This window comes from Etheostoma cragini, chromosome 7 (genome assembly GCF_013103735.1).
Source record: "Etheostoma cragini isolate CJK2018 chromosome 7, CSU_Ecrag_1.0, whole genome shotgun sequence".
NCBI lineage: Eukaryota > Metazoa > Chordata > Actinopteri > Perciformes > Percidae > Etheostoma > Etheostoma cragini.
In genome coordinates, this window is record NC_048413.1 from 23,763,815 (window position 1) to 23,789,333 (window position 25,519).

A 25,519-nucleotide genomic window follows, 5' to 3' on the forward strand; every position below is an offset into this window, starting at 1 on the left:
CACACACACACACTCCATGAATGAACACAAGCTCACAGACGCACACACATTAATACATCACACTCACTCAAGCATATCCAGGCAGACACACAAACACTATAGTTTGTGTGGATGAACAGACAAACACACCGTGTGAAGGGTGTAATGGCATGCTAATCAATGCAAAGCCCTTGATGTAGTGGAGCAGATGGCCTGAGGATGAGTGGCACAGGTACACTCCTCTTTCACTTTCTTCATACATTTTCTCTCTTTTTTTTCTCCTATTATGTTTTGCCTTCTGTCTAACACTCATATTTTCTTTATATTTCTTTTTTCTCTGAACTTTATTTTCTCTCACTACCAATATCCCCCTCCTCTTATCTCACTATTTCGTCCTCTTTCATCACTATGCCATCTCACTTGACTTTGTATTTCTTCGTTCCAGAGAGTCAATATGAATAATCAACAGCATGCAAAGAGCTGCTGAAATGCTGCTTTTGCCTCTGAAGTAGTGAATAGTAAAATTATGTCTGATGTCTTGAGTGCAGCTCTTTGGAAATCCATAGTAGAACCCCATCCCCACCCCTATCCCTTCCCTAAAATTAGGGCCAAGGCAATAGAAAAGATAAATAAAATGCCACTTTTTCTGTTAAAAACATGTCAAATGCCACTTTTAATGACATTGACATATTTCAACTTTTTCAATCAGTTTGCTTATTCTTTGAATAATTGTAAATGAATGAGCTTTCCATTGAAGCAGTGAATCTTTTGATGTGTAGGTTGAGGGTGACAAAGCACCTAACATCCTTCAACTTCTTCAAGGCTATATTGTGGGTCGTTAAGAAGAGAAAAATAAGTTACTTCAGAGCCACCACATGACTCGTATCACATAATAAAGGGCAACAATCGTCTATACATCCCTCTCTCTCGCTCTATGTTGTAAATGTCTAAAGGAAAAGTTTGCATATGTAGCCAGTAGTCTCTCTCATATGCCTTTTACAGCTTTCTCTTTTTCACTTCAATAGCATCAAATTAGTAGCTCTCGTATTGTGCAAAAGAGCACAATCTCTACGGTGGAAAATGGTGCTCGGACACTTGTCTGATCATGTCTGATTCAATTTCTTACAAATGAAATGTCACCCTTGACTTTGATGATTTACGATGATGAATTTGAGGCAGCTGACTGATGAGTTGGAGCCAGCTGTAGAATGAGAACTCCGTGAGTCAACTGATAATTTACATATGATACCATCAAAATAATGCGTGTTTGGTGGCTCCTGGTCATTAAAAACGAAGGCTTGGTGCAGCAGAATCTACATATCCCACACGCAGTACGGACAGGGCCAAAACAAAAGATCTGCCACAGTGATGGGATGCATCAGAGCATCTGGCCTGCTGCAGGCCAACGCGGTCCAATCATTCAGTAACGCTCAATGTCTTACTGAAGGGACTACCATATGCAACATTAAGCAGCTATTCATTCACAGTCATGAAGCAAAAATCTTCAAAACACACTTGATTTTGCTTAACAGAATTAAGAAATAGTCAGCTCACAGAATATGATGAAATAAATTATTGATGTTAAAATATCACCATAGTCACAAGGATGGAAAGGACATTAAATGCTAATGAAACCAAGAGGGCAACACAAAAAATACAATAACCTAAAAGGCATTAACCAACTCATCCATATGGTTGAGGATGATACAGAATGCATCATTTTGTACTGAGTTTGGGGTAGGGCAGGATAATAAACCCCTCAATAATATGGCCCTAGCATTGAGGATCGAAACGTCATGTCAAGTATGTATCAAGTAGTCTAGTAGGCTAGATCTATTTTGACAGTGCTGTGTCAGCGCTGGAGTATGGTCTGTCCACGCTGCTTATCATTCTGGGACGGGATAAAAACGCAGCGGCTTTTTAGAATTTTTTTTTTAAACCAATGATAACCGTCTTGAGCGGCACTAAGCTCTGGTGCCTTTACAAGATATACACACATTTTTGAGTCAATTGACTTCAAAAAGTTCGCCACTTTACCCGAACCAAAGTTCAAAACACCTGTTGATGTCTGTCTTCTTTAGTCTGTTGGTTATTTAGGTTTCTCCTGGGACACGTCAAACACATTCTGCACTTGTGTTGACTGTTTACATATCTGGGCTCATCATCATCATACGTACAGTACATAATGTACATATTATGTACTGGTGTTATTGTTGAATACATTGGGAATATATATTTCTAAAATTGGATGATGATGATTTTGTTGAGGTATTATTACACAGTACTGTTTTGACCTTTTCAAACCCTAAAACCAACCAACCACCATTTTCAAAAATTAAACTAAACTAGCAAAACTGAATTTGAAAACACAAAGTCAAAACAAAATAAAAAGAAACTTCTGAACCTTTACGTAAGAGGCATACTGTACTGGAATTTAGAGCCACAAAAATAGGGGACCTAATTTGATTTAAACAAGGAACGTGACCTTTTTGAAAATGTTGTAGTGTGTCCCCAGCAAATGCTGGATCGGCAACTGATGTTGCTGAAAATCCATCGAATATTGGTGATATTTTTAAAATAATGTATTGTGGGATCTTTTGGGGATTGGTGTCTCTCATTCATTTTCCCTTTGCTGTGTCTCCATCTTTTTTTTCTCAGCTGTCTCTCTCTGCCCTCTCTTGTCTGTAGTAGGAGAACAGGTGTGTGTGTGTGCGTGCGTGCGTGCGTGTGTGCATGTGTTCTTGAGGGCATATGAGCAGGTCGCTAGAGATAAGCTCCAGGACAACCCTCAGGCATCAACACCACACACGCCACAGTCTACCACACACACACACACACACACAAACTGTATACACACATAATATGTTATCATGATCACGAGAATGTGTGTGTGGTGGAGAGTGTGGTCACACTGAGCCCAGAGTGTGGAGACACTGAGCCCAGGGGCGGCTGAAGCGCCCCTAAATTCTGGCACCCCTTAAAAATTATTGTTAAAAAAGTAAATAAAATCTGTCTTTGACAAGCCTCCTGCCAGATCAGTTTTTGAGTCAAAGCGAAGATTCTGATGTAAGTTGAAGAAGTGGAAGTGGTTGTGACATGCATTCAAAGTTAGCAAAACCTAAATGGACATGATTATTTTTTAGCGGGTCCATTAAACTACCACATCAAGATATCTGAATGAGCTGTATTTGGCTTTGGTGGGAGTCATTTAGAGCAATGTCTGACAAATGTCAGCTAACTATAGCCTAGGTAAGTTAGGTTCAGAGTTGAATAATACTTTGAATGTTAATATTACTTTCACCTTTTTCCCTTCCCTTGTTCTGCATACTGTGGTAGCCAACCTATACGTCTTGGCATTGTAGAAATTGGATGTGACCAAATACTAATCCTAAGAGCCCAATTACATTCATGTGTGATTATATGGCCCTATTGTAACCATTTTAGAAAGTGAGGCGACACGGCTTAATTCTCCCAAAGTAAAAGGAATCATCTGCAGAGAAGCTAAAACCAAAAGGGGAGAGAAGGGTAAAGTGATCTTGCACAATTATGCTAAAATTATTGGCACAACAGCCAACGTCACAGTGATCAATGAGTCTTTCAAGAATCTTGATTTACGTTTTTTTTTTAAGTTTCAAGCACTTTAATGGGATATTTTACCATTGAAAACATGAATACATCTTTAAATTGGGTAATTTATGTAGTAGTAATGTGGAGTTCTTTAAGGAAATTGGTGCCTTGTGGGCCGAGAAAAGGCAGGAAATGTGTTTTTGGCTCATGTTGAATAGACGCTAAATCCCAGAATGCACTTGCTTTGCTGCTCTAATAGTCCACTCCCAAGCCACGCCTACCATTTACAGACATAGACATTGAGGCATTTATCTCAACTCAAGTGTGTTGTATTGTCATGTTAACCATAAACGGTATACAAAACAACTTTTCACTGTGGCTCAAGTGGGGTAACGCATTTAAAATATATAAAAACAACATTATATAAAAACGACATACGAAGCAGGCTACATTTAGTGCACACACATTATAGGCTCCGTAAAGTTCTGCTAACGCATTGATGTAAACATGAGTAGAAACACAGCAGTCTCTGAACTCACGTTGGGAGTTTGAAGTTGGGTGTAGTCCAGTTTGTTGTCTAATGGTCGGACACTTCTAACCCCCTATGGGCGGGTTGAAAACATGTGGAACTAGCTGGCTGTAGTTAACAGACTCTGGGCAAAAATGCCTCGGGTGATTCTAAATAATGATTTTTGCATCATCAGAGGCTTTTTTCCAAACCCAATACAGAGATATGTGGTCTCAGGGGGTAGCACGGAAGCACGGTCATTCGAAAATACTACAGGCTTTCTACTGAAACCAAGCTTAATGCTAATTGGTATCCCTTTAAGATGGGCTGGGTTTTGGGTGGTTTGAGCCTATGATAAAGCAAACTTTATTTATTCAGCCCAAATACATCTTTATTGATATTTTATATCTTTATTTGTTTATACTGTTTTGTTCATACCTCATTATCTTTTATTTTGATGCTGTGACATTTAGTTTTTATATTATATTTATATTTGCATAATACCATTTCATTTGTAATACCACCTCACCTTTGTATTAATGGACCTGTGGCTCCGCATCAAAGTACAATTTCTCAGAATTGTTTCTTTCTAGTTACAGAACTCTGTGTTTCCCCTACTATGATGGTTCGGAATGATGTGAAAATGCACAGAAAGCTCCCAACAGAGCGGGGAATGAAGAAGAGGAAGATGAAGAGATAGAGCAAGACGGGATGACAAGCAACTTGTTTGTTTGCCAAATAATTAAGGAGACATCAGTCCACGCCGGAGCTCAGCTTTAAAGAGGGGGAACGCAGGCAGGTAGAATGAGTTGTAACAACGCTGATGTCTGTGCTGTTGATTGTGTCACTCACATAGATTTTATCTCTCACAGAGAATCAAAGGCACCGACAAGGACAGGAAGTGCTGTCATTACTCGCAAGATTTTAATGCCTCAGGTGTGATCCAAATAAACTGAGCAAGATTCAAAGTACACAATACTTGGTGACTGTCTGTTTTTTGATGAGACGTGGTACAGCGAAGGCCAGGCTAAAAAAAGAACTATTACAATCTCCTGTGTCATTTTGTATTGAGGTACAGTGAAGATCCATTTTGGTGTAGCCATTTAAATATTTAAAATCATATCAAAACATACCGTAACAGATTATTATTTTATTGTGTCTTGTAAATGTGGAATGTTGGACCTGTTTTTCAAGGGTGTATTTTCCTCTGGGGATGTTTGACATCTCGCTGAATATTGTTCTTGTCTAACTACCGTAGTCCACACATGCAGCAGAGTTGACAAAATGTTGAGCTTGTTTGAGTTCCTTTCAGTTATTACCTTGCACTCAAAGCAATAAGCCTAACGAGCGGCAGCAAGTGTTTTGCAAACTAAATTTTAATTGGGTTTTGCCTCTAAGGCCTATGTGCTTTACCTTATTGATGAAGATTGCAGTCTGAGAGGATTACCTGCTGGAATTGCTCAGAGGGCAATACATATTTAATGTATATTTCTATTCACCTAAAAAGACACTAGAATTGAACATCCGTCAAAGATATGACAGTAAAGCGCAGAGCTCTTTGTAGTCAAGGGATCACGATAGTTATTGTAATCTTGCTGCGTTTTCAAACTATAAAATATCCAGCGAATCAATACAATGATCAAAGGCAGACTCTGTCCTTTAAATAATCCATCGCCTCAAATGACCAAATACTTCACTCAGTTTTGTGCTATGTAACTCTCACAGTCCTGTTCCATTGTGCCAAATGGAGAATTTGGAATGACTAAAATAGCGAGTAGCAGACTGAATGGGATGGAGCGACGACAGTATGCGCTTCTTTATATCAAAGCGTCTATGCTAATCAGCTGGCTGGTTATGTGAGGTTGAGCTGCTCGGGGCTCTGTGGGCATTTGGACCACATTACTCTGCTATGTTGGCCAGGTAAGGCACGCTGCCAACACCAAGCTCTTTGCCAAGTTGGGTTGGAAATACACTGCCAGCGTACTGGCACTGGCCGCCGGCAGCTTCAGTCACCACATTAACCTGTGGATGCTACTGTGAAAGAACACATAACATACAGGTGCCAAAATGACATCAAATTCAAATCAAATCACAAGAAGAAATATATACACGGAAATAGAGTGAGGGATGGAGGGAAAACAAAAAGACAAAAGTGTCAATCAGTGCACTTTTTTAACATTACCTCCTTAACAGGAGTTTCATGAGCACTCTACAACCACTGTATGTTCAGACACATGAGGATCTCACGACCTAAGGAAATATATAATTGATGTATATTAGTTTGTGTATTTTGCTCATTTTGGCACATTTTAAATATCAAATATATATGTATATAAACTCTTACTGTATGTACATGATTTATGCACTGCTTGAGAGTTAGAAGCAAAAACATTGCACTTTACATTCGTGTTAGGATTATGTGACAAATAAATCTCTTGAATCTTGAAGCTGCATGCAAGGTGCTACATGACACTTTGACTCCTGAGTCATGGCCGAGTTATTAGCACTGTGTTGGGCAGATACAAATTTTGACCTGATTCGGACGCAAGGTGAAAAGTTCACGAACCTGTCACATTTCATCCTGAGGGGGACATGGGTGTCTGTACCAAATTGTATCTCAATCCATCCAACACTTTAAATATCTTACTTCAAAACACACAAGGCAACCTCATGGTTAACCTGAATGGGTTGTTACACAGAGCTATCTGGGAAGCCGTCATTGGAAACTATTTGGGAAAGGGCAGGCACTTGGTGACAGGTGATTGGATGAACCATCTGTCTATCACGTCCAACATTGCTGTAGCTGTCACACACACCTTAGTCTTTCTTTGTCTAGTCCACACAGCATTACGGGATGAGAGAAGAACGCTGCATTATTAGTTTATTGACCTTTCTTTAAACCAATCACAATAGTCTTGGGCGATGCAAAGCACCGGGAAAAGCCAAGAAAAAGCCAAGTCAAATCCTTTTGTAATCAATACTAAAAACTTAAAATTAGAAGCAATTAAGGACCACGTGTCATCAGAAAGCCACCTACACACGACAAGTTGTAAACAATCAAAGACCGACCGCTGCGGTCAACGCACTGACGTGTCTCAGAACGTTCATGTGATTTCTGTTTTTCACCTTCTTATAAGGAAAAAAAACTGGTAAAAACTCAGTGTGGCGGGTAGATTTTTAAATCCACAACGCATTACTTGAGGCCTGACAAAATGGATTTTCATGTGATCCCGATATTGTCTCGTGATTTTGTGAGAATCCAGCTGCCATGCCAGGTAACCTCATTATGGCACTACATCAAAAGTCAGAGGGTCACATAAATCATTACAATTAATCTTCTGGGTATAATGCACATGTGTCCAAAACAATCCATCCATCATATCGGACCAACTGATATTACCATCCCTAAAAGTATTTATAGTCTAACTTGAAATCACCGTATATAACAATTGCCATGTGTGACTCTAAGGAAAGTCCCAACCCCCCACCCTCTCCCACTCACCTGCTCACTAAGTCTCTCTCTCTCCATCTCTCTCTCTCTCTATCTCTCTCTCTCTCTCTCTCTCTCTTTGTGTGTGTCTCTCTCTCTCTTTGTTGGTCTCTCAATCTGACTGTCACTCAAAACCAGTCCATAATTATTATTGTTCATATTCACCTTGCGTACTCAATCTCCCTTAAGTGGGGTCACAACTATTTTTTGAAGGTAAAAATGCAAAGTACATTAACAAAATGAGTCCACCTGTAACTGTAGTGTACATAGAGATTTATTTTTGTAAATTCAGTTTCTTCATTATTTTCCTAGTTCAGTTAGAACCATGATCTTAAAGTTCTCTTACAGTTAGGGTTGAGGAAAGATCTTGTTCATAGTGAAATGATAAAGCGTGACTTTGCTGCTGATGTGGAAGTTATTTATTTTACAGCCATCCAGCTCCCTGACCTCCACAACCTTAGTTTTACATACACCACATAAACAGCCCACTATTTCACGCATTGACAGTTGATGCAAATGCAGATTAGCTGCATACAAATGTTGGCTGTTGCCTGTTGGCTGCATACGAATGGTGGAAGTTGGAGAAAGTCTAGACAGCTCTGGGCTATTTGTTCAGTCCCTTAAAACTCCCACAGAGATACAGACTCTAGCAGTTTCTCCATCCTTTGGGTTGGCATATATAAGGTCCATTAGAGTCATATCTTTATCAATAACCTTTTTCTTTATTTTCAAATGTTTATGTATAGTATTCATAGTGACGATGCCTTCACCTTTGCAATTATTTTCTTCAACTCCTACCAGCTGTACTGTTTAAAAAAAACGTGTGTTCAAAATGTTTCCATTTTCTCTCTCATTTATTCATTGTAATTTCTCAATGTCACGTAACTTGTATAAACTATTTTTGCTTTACTTTGACACTTTTTGTGTGCATATTTCTCTTATATTTGCTTTGTCTCTTCTTATTGTGTAATTATATTTTTTTACATTTGGGCTATTTTATAAATCTGTAGGTAGGTAGCAGCATGAACTAAATATAAACACAGTTTGTCCGTGTCAATATTTACTCTTTTAGCTCTGGTTTTGGTCTCCACCAGCCTGGGAAAGTGAAGAATCTGCTGAGCTCATGTTTCTTTTGCTCAGTAGTCACCTCTGTCAGCAAGGGGTAGTTTCCAACCTTGACAAGCGCCCTTTAAAGCAACACCAAAGATTCTTTTGTACCTTAAAATAATGTTTCCAAATTATTTCAGTGTGAACAAACGGCAGTGTGAACAAACGGCACTTCTGCTTTTGCTTTGCAGCCCTTTCTCGGCTATAACCGCACTATGCAAGTTTCCCTGATCGGGTAGCGGGTCTGTAGTTTGAGCGAGACAATTCCGCTTCCAACCTGTAGTGGGACCATAGAGGAAAAGTGCTTTGGTGTTGCTTTTATGCTGTGTTGAGTTCTAAAACCTGACTAAACCTGCTGTTGTGGTTGAGATAACCTTCTCTAGTAGGAGTTGCAATGTTAGAAGCAGTTTTCTGCCAGACGGCAGAGAGTACTTAATGTCCCTTACTGGCTTCATTGTTGAAATCCTTGTGGGCGGAATGAAGCGTGCAGTAAATTGGAGGCAAGAATACAGGAAAAGGCTGTTGTTATTCCATAAACAACAAGATTATGGAATAGAGAGAAGCAATTGGTTATACTTAAAGGTATTAAAGGTGTATGATCAACACATTCTCACTCCTAACTTGTCAAATACTGACACTTGAAGAGGAGCCCTTGGCGTCACTTTTTAATACTCTGGGAATCTTTTTGGGATAATTTTTTTAATGTCAGGAGTCAGGACCCCCTGGGCGCAATCTTTTAACTTGGTCTATCAGGACCGCTTGGAGTCATTTTTGACGCTCCGGGTCAGTACCCCTTGCCATATCATTAAAAGATGTACATTTAACCCTCTGAGGACTTTAGACGCACCGGCGAGTCCAAGCATTTATTTTAAAAGGGATATTATAAAATTTCATTTTAGACCATTATTTAATATTTTTTTTCAAATATTGTACGCTACTTTTGTGAACCCAATACATTTGTAAATTCATTTCAAGCCCCACAAAAATTGAGTGTAGGTAGGTTTCACAAGAGATTTGAGAAAAAACATGATCTCTTGTTTGTTGTTTGACCCAAACATCACCCCAGCCAACCTCCTTATGCAGATTTTTGGTCTTTAATACTTCTCCATACCATTGTCGCTCTTAATACAATATCGGGCTGCCTTGTGCGTCGGAATCTGACACTGAGGGCCAGGGGTGTCTGACTGGGGGTAAAAAGGGGACTCAGTACCCTGTGCCCTCATGTGAGGAGGGCTCAAAAAGATGCTAGAATCAATAGCTGTGGATGTGGGAAGGGACCCATAGAAAAAGCATTTTTACAGGGTCCGGAATTGTGCTACGCCCCGCTGAGGGCCACTTAACAAGTGTCTATATTTGATGAGTCGGGAGCGTGAACAGCTTGGTTTGATAATCAATGTGCTTAAATGATCATTGTGCCAAGGTTACTTAGAATATATACCAGCTAGGCTTCGATTGATCTTAGAAATATAAGATTGTGTGATTTAATATTGGAATCTGTTACTTGATCTACTTTCTTTCCTCTCTGCATCCGCACATTTTCTGGCAAACTTCCTTTCCCTCACTTTTTGGGTTCTCTCTTTCTATCAAGCTTTCTGTCCCTTAACCAAACAGTCGTAACTCTGTACTTGGAAATGCTGAGATCTTTAATGAAGCAGCTGACGGCCCTCCGGCTGCCCTGTCGTCTTATGCTATAAAGAAATGTGCTGACAGTGTAACATCTAAGTTATAGGGCAACTTTTGTGAGGGAGCATAAAACTTGTGATGATAACTCTCCCAGCTGGCTGAGTGCGAGTGTGAATCACAGGCGTTTGTTGCTGTGATTATGTGGGCAGAACTTTTGAGTACACGTATGTGTGAATGCCCATGTCTTGTCCTTACAAACTTTGTATCTCCCAAGTTTACTAAATATCATGTCTGCAGGTTTAGTCTTATGTGAATTCAAAGAACTTCTCATGCTCATAAAACCCTTTCAAAGTTCATTACAAGGTTTTAAAAAGTGTCCGGTCATCAAGCTTTAAACCGCTCCCTGGATGCAGACTTTCTGGAGATACAGTACGTGGTTTTCACCTGACAACTTAAGTGTAAGTCTTGGCAGTGAATAACAGTCAGCGGTACAGTTAATTAAAAATCTAATTAATGTGAGTGTAATAAGCAGTAGTGGCAGCAGCCAGCCCTGTCAGCTTGCTACAGCATATTTACAGCCTACATATACTAGTACTACATACATATGTCTTGTCTTAAACCTACTGTGTGACTAATCTGTTGCTGCTGTGACCCCGCATACAGGATGTGATGTAACAAACCCGCCCCTTTGGTGTTTAACAAGATTTCTGATGATGAAACCGCATAATTGTGAAGTGTCGAACTGCATAAGGTTATTATTACTAGGACCACAATGTCGTCCCACCACGTACACAATGTGTGCCACGTTGTTACATTCAAGGTTTTTGTGCAGGTCATTAGAAATTGGACAAATATGCTTATTTATTTATTTTTATTTAGTCATAGGACCTGGAGGCACACTAAAGCAAAGTCATTGAATTGGTTAATCTTTCCCCTACAGTGCACAAATCTTTCCAAAGGAACGAGTAAGGAAGAAATCTTTAGCTAACAAGTAAATGTGATAAGTAAATGAATTACTGTCAAGTAGTTCCTGATTATTTCTGAATCAAGAAGGACTATAAGCCAGATAACAATAAGAGAAACAATATTAAAATACTATATTAATAAAACAGTATTTAATGATTAATGTCTAGATATCAATGAATCTATGAACCGTTGACGTTCTTGCTGCCAAGCCGCACAGCCCTAGCCGTACACCAGTGCTTGACCAGTGGGTGGGATTTCGTAGCATCTAGTGGTGAGAGTGTAGTAGAACCTTCAGTAACCTTCAGGTAATATAAACATTAAAAAGGCTCACCCAGGAGCCAGTGTCCGGTCTGTTCTGGGCTACTTTAGAAATGTGGCGGCGCAACCATGCTGGGACCCATTCCCAACATAATTTTGGACATTATATTCCATTTCTGTCAATAGACCCTCTTCAGTCAGCCACCAGCCAAAACAAATATGTATAAATTGTCTTTCGTACCCTTTGCTATCTCTCTGCTTAACTCTGTAAAGAATAGGTAACTTCTGTACAAAGGACACACTTGGACTTAAACTTTTAATGTTGTGGTATTTATTTACCCATTTGGTCTGATCCTGTATGTCGTCTCTGTTGTCATGTACTGTATGTCAATTTCTTTGCTACAGCAGCAAAATTAATTGCTCCTCTGAGACAAATAAAGGTCTTGAACTTGAACTAATTCCCATTTCTTAGTAATTCCTAGTTCTACTTACTTGCATATTTTTTATACATATATATATATATATATATATATATATATATATATATATATATATATATATATATTAATAGAGTATACTGCTCTTAATTCACTGGTGCATCATTTAGGCCTGAGGCATCCTGCTGCATATGTGACGATACACATGTGGGAGGGACTGTTACAGGACCTCCCTGTGGAAGTCGTCTGCAGACACCTGGCTGGGGAGTCCAGGCCTGAGCCTTCCGTGTTAATTGATTTGATGACACAGCCACAGTGGGGGGAGTATCACTAATGAGTCTGCTCCATTTACCCACTTAGGGCTACAGCCTCACAAAAAACATTTTTTTGTTTAAAAATGCATATATTTTACTGCTTAACCCATCAACTGTACAGTTCTATAATATAACTTATTGTCAAAACTATATTTTATCACATTGAATCGGGCCCATAGTCATGAATCAGATTTTAATAGCAGATGCCACATTTTCTATCATTTTAAACTTAGATTTATGCTTCATATGACTCGTACAAAGCCACACATTTCAAAATGCAGCCTTAAGAAGGGAAACCAGCCAGACTACATCTTGCTACCTCATTTGTTGCTACACATTGAAGTCTCAAAAAGTCTACTTGGAACTCCTGAACAGCCTTTAAAAGATTGAAACAGGTGTTGTAAGTTCAAAAATCAACTCATACTTATTAATCTTATTTTGATTTATAGTTTGGGAGACATTTGGAGTGTTTTCAGAACAGCTGCCACGTTGTGTTGGATAAGAGAGACATGTCCCACGCATTTGTTTGCCACATTTGTTTTTTTTTTACTGAAAAGACTTCTTAGACATAAAAATACTTACTATGCTGACTTGACAGTACACAGCATAGATGCTACAGCTTTACCAACCTCACACATGTAACAATATGTTAACACACAGGCTTGATGTGCATTCTGCTTTAAAAGATTGCCTCCCTATGCAAATACTAGGAGGTACAAACATTCTCAATAAAGACATCAAATGAAGTTGCCGCTTTCAGATCCTCTATCTCACATCTCACAAGTGCTCATATTATGCTGTTGGGCTTTTCCCCTTTACATTATTGTGTCATATATCTTTTTGTGCACGTTATAAGTTTACAAAGTAAATAAGTCCCAAGTCCATCCCAAAGGGATGTACCATTATCAACAGAAAACACAGTTCACAAACTGCTCCAAACGGCTCTATTGTAGTCCAGCCTTTACTTCTGTGACGAACGTGCGTCACTTTGTAACACACGTTATCTTGCTCGCCTACCTGCTAGCGTGGCACGCCCTCATACTCTGCTTCTGACTGGCTAGCAGTCCTTACCCAGGTACTGTTCATGTGTGGATCGCAACAAAGATGGAACAGAATTGAGATGCCTCACTCTGTAGCTAAAACGGAGAGCTCAACACAGAGGGTGAAAAGAAGATGGCAGCTATGTGCAGTACAACAAAAATATGTTTTTTTTTATTTTTTATTAAACCATGTAAACCTATTTTGATATAACCTCTAAATACAATTCTGAACCGGAAAATGAGCATAATATGAGCACTTAAAAGCCGCCCAATTAACAAGAAAAAAGTAAATGAACAAACTTAAGAATGGTAGTCTATTGGTACACAAATTGTGAAGTCTATTTTCATCTGTAAAAGTTTTGAAATATAAAAAAACTAAACATTGTTTGACTTTCCAAAATGTACAAAGTGATTTGGGGATAAATACAGAAAGTACAATGTGTTGTTTTATTTTAGTTCACAGTCACATTTTATTTGAATGGTGGTCAACAAATGCACATTCAGAATTGCGGGCCTAAATAAAGTTTTATTGTTAATTATAACAATATTGCCTCAGCCCCATACACGGTCACTTCTCTCTGTCTAGATCTAACTATACCAGTGTGGGAAATGTGGAGGGGAGTGATGAGGGAGCCGGAGCCAGAAGAGAACACGTCACACACAAGCACACAGTTGTTTTTACGAGGCAAATAAACAGTTAAATAATTAGCAGCCAATATGTGTTTTGTTTAATTTATTTCAAAGAAGCGGTCTCTTCTCTCTGCCATCACTAATGTTACTTCTCTCGCCCAAGTGAGGGAGTGGTATGGCAACGTGTGTCAAATGTCGGAGCCTACATTAGCAGCGATGTAAAAAATGTATCTTACATGTCTGAAAAGGAATGGAAAAAAGCCAAAGCGTATTTAATCCTACCCATTTTCCACTACTATATGATAATAATCCTGAATGGATTATTATTTATATCACATATCTTTAACACATTCTTTACAATTTCCTCATTGGAAGAACACAAAGGCTGTTACTATAATGAACACTGATTTTCTTTTTCCAAGTAGAAAAGCAGATGATAATCAGTCAGGGTGTACACCCGGAACCTTCATCACATCAACTTTTTGTCCTTGTATTGTAAATAACTTCACTAACACTTATGCAAGTGGCTAATGTATATTTTAGAGCAGATCAGTCCAATTTTTTCACACAAAGGTAGGCATGCTGCTCCTGAACGCTTAATGAGTCTGCCTAATGATTCTGATAATAACAGGCATGGGTGGTGAATTAGAAAGAGAATTAGTAGAAACAATTAGCTCTAAAATCCCCCCGCTTACAGAGGACGATGTGCGCTCATAGAACACTCACCCTTTTGGTATGATATTTCATTTTCTCATGTTCTCGTGTAGAGTGAACTAAACTCACCCAAGAACCACGTTAGTCAGTTTATCTTTTGGATTGTACTGTTGATTGTGCGTGTTTTGTGTGTTTCTCTCTCAATGTGTTAGACTTTGATATTTTTTGAAAAACCTTTTTTGTCTTGTTTGTTTTCCTCTGCTTGTGTGATGAGTTTCTTCTCACACATCCCTGCCTGAATTTGACTGGTTGCTTCAACAACTTGTAATAACTTCAAAGGTTTACCCAACCTTGCGGCATACTGCTTTGGGTTAATTACCAAGAAGCAAGCAGATGAAATGATCAAACATTAGCACCTGACCTGAAGTACATCACTGTATATATCTAAACTCGTGATCAATTTAGTATTTTTTGTGCAACAAAGCAGCACTGCAGGTGTGCTGACTTTTACCCCTAAATGAACTGATAGCTGCTCTGGCAAAGCATTGTGCTTGTTTACAGCTCATATTGATCGTTTGACCGCTTGTGTTGGTTACCCTGCTGGCTCTACCTTTAGATTCCAGCTGTTAGTGAGTATGAAGTTATTCTAACCAATATATTCGATGGCTGGAGTTACGCAAAGAAAAGTAACAATAAATTGCAGTTTTTGATAGTGATACACTACACTAACGTAATTTTCATATTGCATTTTTAGTGCATCAAAAGGAACAAACTGAACTTTCTTTATTGGTAGAAAGTGAGCAGTTGCTCCACAACTGCTAATAGTGTATATAATCATTTTTTTATTCAAGTATTATTTTCAGTATTATAGAAGTTTGCAAGTTCTCTGAAAGACCATGTTTACACTGCAAAGACATATACAATATATACTTTAGCTGCCTCACACCAGTGTTATTAAAAGTGTTATCAAAAGTGAGCCTGTGATCGCAGTACACATACTGGGGAACTATGGTGGAAGACAAACTTACCTTTGATGCTAACTCAGATTGTATTCAGAAAACCAAAGATTGTTTTTCTTATGGAAGCTTAGAAGTTTAAATATATATGTCTGTTGAATTTGTTCTTTACTTTTTTATGCTAACCTACTCTGTCTCTATTGCCTTTTCTATTGGAAATCTCCAACTGTCTAGGGTGGTCCTGAGACATATATTTGAAAAAAAGCGACATCAAAAAAATTAAACCAAAGAGACTAAAATGTCAAAATGCGACAAATGTTGGGAAAGTCGACAAAAACTTTGAAAAAAGCGCAAAGACTTTGAAAAAATACCCACCATAAGGCAACAAAATTATTGAAAGAATTCTCTGAAAAAATATCTCAAACCCTTGAACACTTGAAAAAGAAGACTAAAACTCCAAACAAATGGCCAAAAAACACTGAAAAAAAAGACAAACTCTGAAAAAAGCAACAAAAACATTGCCTTCGCCAATGTAACAGATCAACTGCTACATACTGCTGGAGATCTGTTTTATTTCAAGATATTGCAGTAGGAAGTGAAATTGAACTAAAAAAAAAAGTCCAGGCTCCTGACTAAAAGTGTTACTACTCCATCTATAAATATATATATGTCTAAATAACGTGACATGTTTACTGTGCAAGTTTTTTTCTCATTTCTTTTGAGGGTTCAAGTCCAAGGCCGCCTCCTCCACCCACTCTCCTTACAACCACCCCATCATTGCCATTGCAAATTACAAATCTGCCAAACGCCTGTGTCATTTGTCCCTGTTCAAAGCATTCGCCCAAGGTCCAAGTCATAAGTGACCCTCCATGTGTATGCAATGAGCGGTTTCGTGAGTGAGAGGCGTTCGAAGGCCAACGTCAAGTGCAGCTTCAAAGGGCAGATGATCTGAAAAGAAGTGTTTTGTTTTGTGTTGGCTGTTAAAGCGCCAAGGACTTGTGATATTTTGCTGTGTGTTTTAACATGAGTTATCTGAAGTGCTAACTTCACTTGCTATGTCTTCACTGAAAATCAAGATTTTATTCCACTATCACTGTGAAAGTTATTATAATCCTATCAAAGCATTTCAATCCATGCTACCTTACTCTGGCCTGTGTGGGCTGCTTAAGAGACCTGTTCAAACCTCAGTTTGGCTGAAGGCAGGATTTTCTATATATTTTCTGTAAATAGCATAGTCACGCCTAGACCCAACATGGCTCTAAATGCCAGTTCAAAGCAATTTTAGTGGGGAAATACTAGGGGGAGTAACGTAAGTAATATTACGTAAGTAATGATCTGGATCAATATATCCATTCAACGATCCACTATCATCGATGCAAAGTGAAAATATCGATACATATCTTCATCTTCATATTTATTCTTTTCATCAAAAAGAATACTTTGTTAGCTGATATAAAATCTGAAGATATCTGTGTGGAAAAATATGTGTGGTACATCTAAGAATCCAGATCATCAACTGATACGTTACAAATAAATTCATAGGATGAACCTTACCCACAGAAGGCGCCATTCTATGAAAATTACTACATCTCGCAATTGTTAGCTACACTTTCTGATTTTAGTTTTGGATTGACTTACATTGTGTGTGTGTGTGTGTGTGTGTGTGTGTGTGTGTGTGTGTGTGTGTGTGTGTTGAGGGGTAGTGGGGCTGGGAAAAAAGTAAAGAAATGGCTGAAACTGCGATGTGTAATGTTGTTAATCTTTGAAAAAATAACACTTTTTAATTAAAATGTCTGAAAGAGTTTAGTAACTAAATTTTCAAATGAGGTTTTAGTTGCTTTATGTGACTTGATATACACTACCGGTCAAAAGTTCAGGGTCACTTACACATTTCCATACCACTCCAATATAGACAGAATACCAGCTGATCTGCATCTATAATGCAATATCTCCATTATTCCAAAGACAAATCCTGTTTACTAATCTGATATCGTTACTACTAGAAAACATTGGAGGACACTTTTGCAATTATATAAGCACAAAATCTAATTTGAAGACTGCTGCCTTGGATAAAAAAAACAATTCAACTAATCTCAGCTGGTATTCTGCCTATAATGAAGTGCAATGGAAATTTCTATGTAACTCCAATCATTTTACCGGTAGTGGAATGTAAATGATTTTGATGAATGGGCATATGATATTGTCTGATATTAAACACAGGTCCCTGAATTGACAGAATTTTTTGATGTCAGCAAATATGGTATAATAGTCAAAAAAATCAATATAATATCATATTGTGATAGACGTTGTGATTTACACCCCTTGAAAATACTGAATAAAAAATGTATTTATCGGACAAATAATTAAGAATAAAATGTTATGAATCTGCCCATTATATACTAGCCAGCTGGCTCAGCTGGACAAGGACATTTTATCAAGGACAAACTTTTAGCAACTCGAGCTACTTGAGGCATTCAAAGTTTAGAGTTTTGGGCGGAAAAGCTTGAATTTATAATGTAAAATGTTTGATACCTTGAGTTTGGTTATGAATGAGATGTTAATTTGAAACAATTTAAAATCATACACACACACACACACTTTTTTTAACAACATTTAGCAACTCAATCTGAAGATAAAGCCCCAGATTAGGTTCAGTGGCAGAGTTGTTTTACATTTGATGCCATCTTTTGATTTTTGAGTGTCTCTTTTTACAATATCTGATTATGGCAGCTACAGTATTGCAAAAGGTTATTGAAAGGTTGTGGTCATTGTAAATAAAGTCTAGTTAAGGCATGGTTACAGCAGGAAAACTCTTGTTTAAGTTTAAAGACAGATGGCGTTAACGGTTACTTAAAAGATGAAAGTTAAATTGGCAGTTGTTGGAGGAGGAGCCAATTAATGTACCCAAAGGACATGTTTCTTCCTACACTGAGTTACATTAGATGGAAATGATGTGGTGTGGAAATGTCTTAATATAGAAATGAATTCTCTGGGATGCCGTGCTGCAGTATCACCGCCCGGGGAGCTAGGTCAGAGTGGTGCCTTTCTCCTCCCTGACACTGTGTATTTCTCCTGATTGCTGTGTGTAGTTATTGGGTCAGATTGGGTTATGTTAAGTGTCAGCTGATGACTCTGGGGCTTATCAGTGTCAGCAGATTGGGAATCCAGCTAAATATATGATAGCAATTACAACTTTGGTGATGTAATATGTTCAAAACTTATGCTGCATCCCATGACGTCTGCCTTCAGGAATAATAACTCTCAAAGTGTTAGCATTTTCTAAATTGTATTATTTCCAACTTACCCCCCCCCCCCCCCCCCCCGAGATGGGGACTCTTCCATTACATGAAGGCTATCAAGGGAGTGGTAATGAGAACGAATAACGCTCTCCCTATCAGTTAGCTGACCCATTACCGTCCCTTATTGTGGGAGAGTCTCATTTGACTGTGCTCTAATTAAACAGGGCTGGCTCAGTAAAAGGCGGCCTTGCATACAGTGTGGCTGATCCCGGGGCCCTGCAGCAGTAATCATTTGGCACAGGTAACTTTTAATCATTATGCCAACGCAACGCAGGACTCACCCACCGCTGTGATATGTAGGCAGCTTATTAGAGGCCCTTTTTTGTTGGCTGCCTCCAATTGCTCTTTTTGAAGAACACAAGGTACAAAGAACCTCCGGTTTCACGGCCCGCTGTATGGTGTGGCATGAAGAGAAGGGGAATAAAAGGCGATGAAGAGTAAAAAGTAAAAAGAGAGGCTCAGCAAAGCATAGCAGCAGACATAGCTTTCACATAGCTTTCACATAGCTGATCCCCCCCCCCCCCCCACACACACACACACAAACTCACACTTACTCACACACACACACCTAATAGTTTTATATCAAACGCTACCACCTCCGCTGTGCTGCAAAATGTCTGACTGCGAATAAAGTTTTGCAAGTGCACTTGTCCTTGGAGGACAAAAAGTTCTCCTGATAAGAAAAATAGGAAAAATGAAAACATTGATTTCAAGATAAAAGAGTTCAGGGAGAGAGGAGGAGAGCAAGAAAAGGGGGAGTACAGAGGAGAAGGATAAACTATTAGAGACAGCAGAGAGAGTGGAAGAAAAAACACTCAAGCATGTGAGAGAGCAAGGGAAAAAAACTGTAGGATGAGAATTTAATTTTTTTCTTTCTGGCGTGCTTGGCCTGGTTGTGCAGGTTGCCTGCCATCCCGCCTGGCTGGCTGGCTGGCATGCATACAGCCCAGGGGGGACAGTGAAGCTCCCCTAACGACACCAAAGCCAGAGAGCTACGGCTGGGGATGAAGCCGCTCGCATCACACAACCTCCTGCTGCTCCAAATCAAGAGCTGCAAAGCGTGAGAAAAACAGCTTTGATCTGTCCTCTCGTCCTCTTTATTTCTGGCTTTTCTCTTAATTCTCTGACTCTCTCCGTCCTCCCGCTTCTTCTATATGCTCTCTTTATCGTGAGCATCTATTTCCTTCAGTGGTTGTCTGGCTCAAAACTCAGCTCAAAAACTTCTCCCAACAAGATATTAACATTATAAGCTCTCATTGTTCTAATGATGCCACTTGTTCTCGACGCATAAATTAAACACCGCTTACACACATTTCAGTCACACTTTACTTGAAGTGTGATATGACGCACAACAAGCAGATCAAAACCTCTCCAGAAGGATGGATTTATTTTTTTACAGTAGTGAGAGTGTGTTTGTGTGTGTGTGTGTGTGTGTGTGTGTGTGTGTGTGTGTGTGTGTGTGTGTATGTGTGTGTGGGAGAAGTGAATAAATCAGCGGTTGTTTAGGGCTTGTCAAGTGAGAGCAGTATGGTGGACTTGATGTGAAATAGATTCATGGATGGACAGTGTAAGGGGAAGGGACGGATGGGGGTGGAGGGTGTAATTCATATTTAATACCCACCATCTTCTTCCTCCATCTCTCACCTCTCCAACTCCTCCTTACCAACTATTCCTTCTTCACTATCTCAACTTTTATCTTTCGTAGTCGTCTTCCTCTCAGCTAAAAGGGGTCAGTGAAGTTCTCTTTCTGTGTCTAGTTCAGCAAGCAAGTTAGAGTAGTATTACAGTTTAATCACTAACGCTTTTACTAAAAGATCATTCCGGTTTAGTACAACTTTTTGTCATTTATGTAACAACAGGTCTCATTTATGTAGATGTGCACATCATTTATTTTAGTTTGGAGAAAATTGTATTCTCTACAATATTTGCTGGGATAAAGGAACCCTCACATTTCTCCTGTATCCATTTATATTTGTGGTTTGTTACAAACCTGTGGACATACAGGCAATTTATCTATTACATTAAATATTAATCACTAAATAATCATAGTGAAAATGTAAAGGTCCCATGACTTTGCTTTTTGCTCTTTGGATGCTTCTATATAAACCTTAGTGGTCCCCTAATACTGTATCTGAAGTCTCTTTCCCAAAATTCAGCCTTGGTCCAGAATTACAGCCACTAGGGACAGTCCTATAATGAGCTTTCCTTAGTATGTGCCATTTCTGAGTCTGTAGCTATTGAGGAGGAGAAATGGGGTGGGCAAGGTGGAGGCCAGGGGTGTGACCAACTGCTACTTTGCTTGTTTGAAAGCCATGATGTCTCTCTTGCATGAGTGGGCCAAATTCTCTGGGCGGGCAAATCAGAGAAAGAGGAGGTAAGCTTGCCCCTTATGACCTCATAAGGAGCAAGATTCCAAATTGACCTGTCTGAGCTGTCATTTTGTCAAAGGCAGAGCGGGATACCCAGGGTCCGGTTTATACCTATTGTCATTTCTATCCACTGGAGGACCATAGGCAGGCTGGGGGAACACAAATTAATGTTAAAAAACCTCAAAGACAAATGTTCATGCCATGGGACCTTTGATGAGTAGTTATGTGATTCATACACTAGGGATTAGTTACTGGTAAACAGACTGGTAGTTATTGTATTAATGAATGAGGAATGACTGGTTAGTTAATGAGTAGTTCATGATTAACTGTAGCTAAGTTTCCATCCACTTGTCAATCGAATTATCTGGAGTTTGGAGAAAAAAAAAGTTTTAATAAAGCTGGTGAAAGTGTTTTTCCATCCAACGTTTTTAAAGAGAATAAAAACCTGTGTGTCCTTTACATGCTGTTTTGCGGTCAAATTGGTATATCAAATTGATTTCTAGCCACTGGAGGACCATAGGCAGGCTGGGGTGACGCATATTAATGTTAAAAGAAAACTCATAAAGTGACGTTTTCATGCCATGGGATCTTTTTAAGGGGGAAAGTGCAGGTGGAGTGGATTGGAGTGGATGTAGTTCACAAGGTGTCCACCATGAACTGCAAAAGTTAACTGTTAAAGTCCCTACTTTGAATCAACATGGCATTCCTCATTTCTCCTCATTCCCTGTCGTCTCTTTACTATCAACTTGGTAACAAATGTTGATAGTAGACAGCGTGGTACAAGACGTCCAACACACCTTTACTAACTTCCATGTCAGTTGACTACAGCCATGTTTACCTGCACATATTTACTTCTTCTGTATTTACCCTTCCAGAGCATTTTGCTAAGAGGAAGATCAATAAAACAGGTACTACATTTTTGCGGACATTAGATATCAAAGAAAATGCCAGCGACTACGGTATATCGTATTAAGCTGCTGTGAACTGTAAATTCACCAATTCTAAGCAGAAGGCAGAAGATAACTTGTCTTGTCTTGTCTCTGACCTGGCAAAGCCGCTCTTCCCCCGGGCAGCGGCCTCCCTCTGCTCAGACTCACCCTGGGTCCGGTTCTTTAACTGCCTGTACCCGTCTCTGACATCTTCACTGAGCGGAAGGAACTATGTAGTGGATTGATTTTACCCTTGCGAGCAGGGTGAAAGCGAGGAGTGTTCATTCTGCAGCTACTTCTGTTGGATGACTGCTTGACTTCAAGAATCACACTCGACTGATGGGTCACCAACCGATGATTTTAGGGGGTAGCCCTATGTAAGTTTGTGTCATTTCTAAATTACCCGTCCTACCATGGCAATATCAATATCTGGAATCCCAAGATAAAAAAAAAGCTGGAAAATAAAGGGTGTAAAACATGGGGCCAAAAGAATATGAGTATTTTATTTTTCACCTCCTTTGTAGACATAGGGAATCATGTGTTGGTTTGCCATTCTCTTTTTTATCTCAACAAACCATTTGATCGAATTTTAGATGAATGAACTGCCCTAGCTTAAAAGACAACTTTTTTTGAGAAAATGCGCTGTGCTATGTATAGGCTTCAAAGTGAACTTGACGTGTATCCAAAATAATCATCATCCCGATCCTGCAGTGCCGTAGGCCCACAGGGAAGGATCAGAGGTGCTAAATAACTCATCCTGCTACCCCTGTCAATGACTTTATTAGCCCCCGCCACTAAGATGTCTCCTTTATTAGCCTCAGTGAAATGTCAATCACAGGGTGTGAGACTGTGTATGCACTTCTTTGCTAATCAGACATATCTTTGGAACTTCTGACATGCTGGGATTGATCAGTCACCGAGCAACAGGCATTAGCATTAATGATGGAGAGGGAGACGAGCAGCCCTCAAAGCATGCATGGTAGCACTTTACATTCCAACATGGTAATAAGATGGTAATAGTTGGGTAACATTGGGATAATAAAAAGGTAATAACATTTCATTATTAAAGTAATAACTGGGTTACGTCTCACAGTAATAAGATGTAATTCTGGGGAAATAAGGTGATAAGAAGGTACATTAGTTTACTTAAATGTTTTTTCTTCTCCCATTGCTAGCAGTATTGTGTTCCACATGCGTGTGTGTTCCTTTAAGAACTGTAGGAACTTTTTACCCTGGGATTTAGTCAGGAAATTGAATGTGAGCAGGACAGCCATCCATCTTGGTCCGGTATCAGGTCGCTTGGGCAACAGCTCCAATAGGGGACCCCAAAACTTTTCTTTCCCGAGCCACATTAACCAGCTCCGACTGGGGGATCCTGAGGCGTTCCCAGGCCAGGTTGGAGATGTAATCTCTCCACCTAGTCCTGGGTCTTCCCTGAGGCTTCCTCCCAGCTGGACGTACCTTGAACACCTCCCTAGGGAGGCGCCAAGGAGGCATTCTTACCAGAGGCCCAAAACCACCTCAACTGGCTCCTTTCGACGCAAAGGAGCAGAGGCTCTACTCCGAGCTCCTCACAGATGACTGAGCTTCTCACCCTATCTCTAAGGGAGACGCCAGCCACCCTCCTGAATAAACCCATTTCGGCCGCTTGTACCCTGGATCTTGTTCTTTTGGTCATGACCCAGCCTTCATGACCATAGGTGAGAATAGGAAGGAAACTGACCGGTTGATCGAGAGCTTTGCCTTCTGGCTCAGCTCTCTTTTCGTCACAATGGTGGGATAAATTGAATGTAATACCACACCCGCTGCGCTGATTCTCCGACCAATCTCCCGCTCCATTGTCCCTTCACTTGTGGACAAAATCCCAAGGTATTTATACTCCTTCACTTGGGGTAAGGACTCATTCCCACCTGAAGAAGGCATTCCATTGGTTTCCTGCTGAGAACCATGGCCTCAGATTTAGAGGTGCTGATCCTCATACCCGCCCCTTCACACTTGGTTTCAAACCGATCCAGTGAGTGCTTAAGGTCTCAGGCCAATGATGCCATCAGGACCACATAATTTGCAAAAAGCAGCAATGAGATCCCCAGCCCACCGAACTGCAAAACCCTCCCCGCCCCGACTACGCCTCGATATCCTGTCCATAAATACTACAACCAGGATTGGTGACAAAGCACTCCCTATTCCTAGTTATTAACTTGGTGATTGCATTTTATTACATCTGTTACCTTCTTCTCACCTTATTACCACAGTATTACAACCTATTACTGTGTATTACTCAGTTATTACTTTGGTAATTACATGGTATTAGATATAGTACCTCTTTAGTATCACACCGTTACCCCACTATTACCAACTTATTCCGTACTGGAATGTAAAGTGCTACCATACATGCATTAGTTAGTGGACAGGGAAGTGTGTTTTACTGGTGTTTGTTTGCGTAAGAGCGCTGGAGGAAGGAAGGGAGGGAAGGTAAGGGGCTTACATGTGTATTAATGTATATGTTTTATGTATTGGCTACGACTGTACTATAGCTGGGACATGGATACATTTATGCGTTGCCATATTGGCTCATGTTTGACCTTTTCTTACATTTAGATCGGTCAGATAAAACTGTATAAACAATTACAGTGTTGATGCTCATTGGGATGAGATGTTGTAAAATGTTCATTCCAAGACCGTATTTTTGGATGATTGAATTAATTCAAATTTGGAATAATTGTTGGTGACTAAAAGTCTTAAGCGGATTTTCTTGGATGTGAGATCTTATAATGTATCTGCTTGGCAAATACATTTTTTATAGTAATCTTCTGTCTTTTGGATAATGACATATCCTGTTTGAAAACTTAACATTTTGGTAGCAGAGAGGTAAAGAATAAAGCTCATGAAGTGCACAAATGGAAAGGGGGCTCAGTGAATGTTGGCAATCAGCCCAATTTGCTCATTAGGTTTTGATGTGTCTTGTGAATGGGTCACCAAATCATTCATACTCTTATTTTCTAGGGACCATGAATATTCATGACAAAGTCAACTCCAAGCTGTTATAGAGATTTATAGCTCGCTCCGGATCAGAGTCTTTAATAGGCCGGCCAACCTTCCAATTGACAGCTGCTGCTGCCACAACAAACAAGGTGATAACTCTCAAGATGGTTTGTCATTGCCATGAAATTCTGTAGAGACATTCATTGTCCCCAGAGGAACAATCCTACCTGTTAGGTTCCGGAGAATGGCGGACTCAAAAACAGAGTAGGTAGGCAGAGGAGTGCATAAAAATGTTTTAATTCCAAAACAAAAATATAGAAACCAAAGGAGACCCGGAAAAGGCAAGCAAAAAGTCCAAAAATAAAGGTGAGCAGGACAGCCATCCATCTTGGTCCGGTATCAGGTCGCATG

At 39.6% G+C, this 25,519-nt stretch overlaps 1 long non-coding RNA gene across 1 annotated transcript in view; it reads left to right on the plus strand.

Annotated features, from left to right (window-relative positions):
* The first annotated feature begins 12,561 nt into the window (after positions 1-12,561).
* Positions 12,562-25,519, plus strand: part of LOC117947253 — a 20,064-nt gene continuing 7,106 nt past the window's right edge. The window contains exons 1-2 of the long non-coding RNA XR_004657196.1: positions 12,562-12,575; positions 20,534-20,535. This is a non-coding gene — a long non-coding RNA (uncharacterized LOC117947253). The remainder of the gene's footprint in view (positions 12,576-20,533; positions 20,536-25,519) is intronic.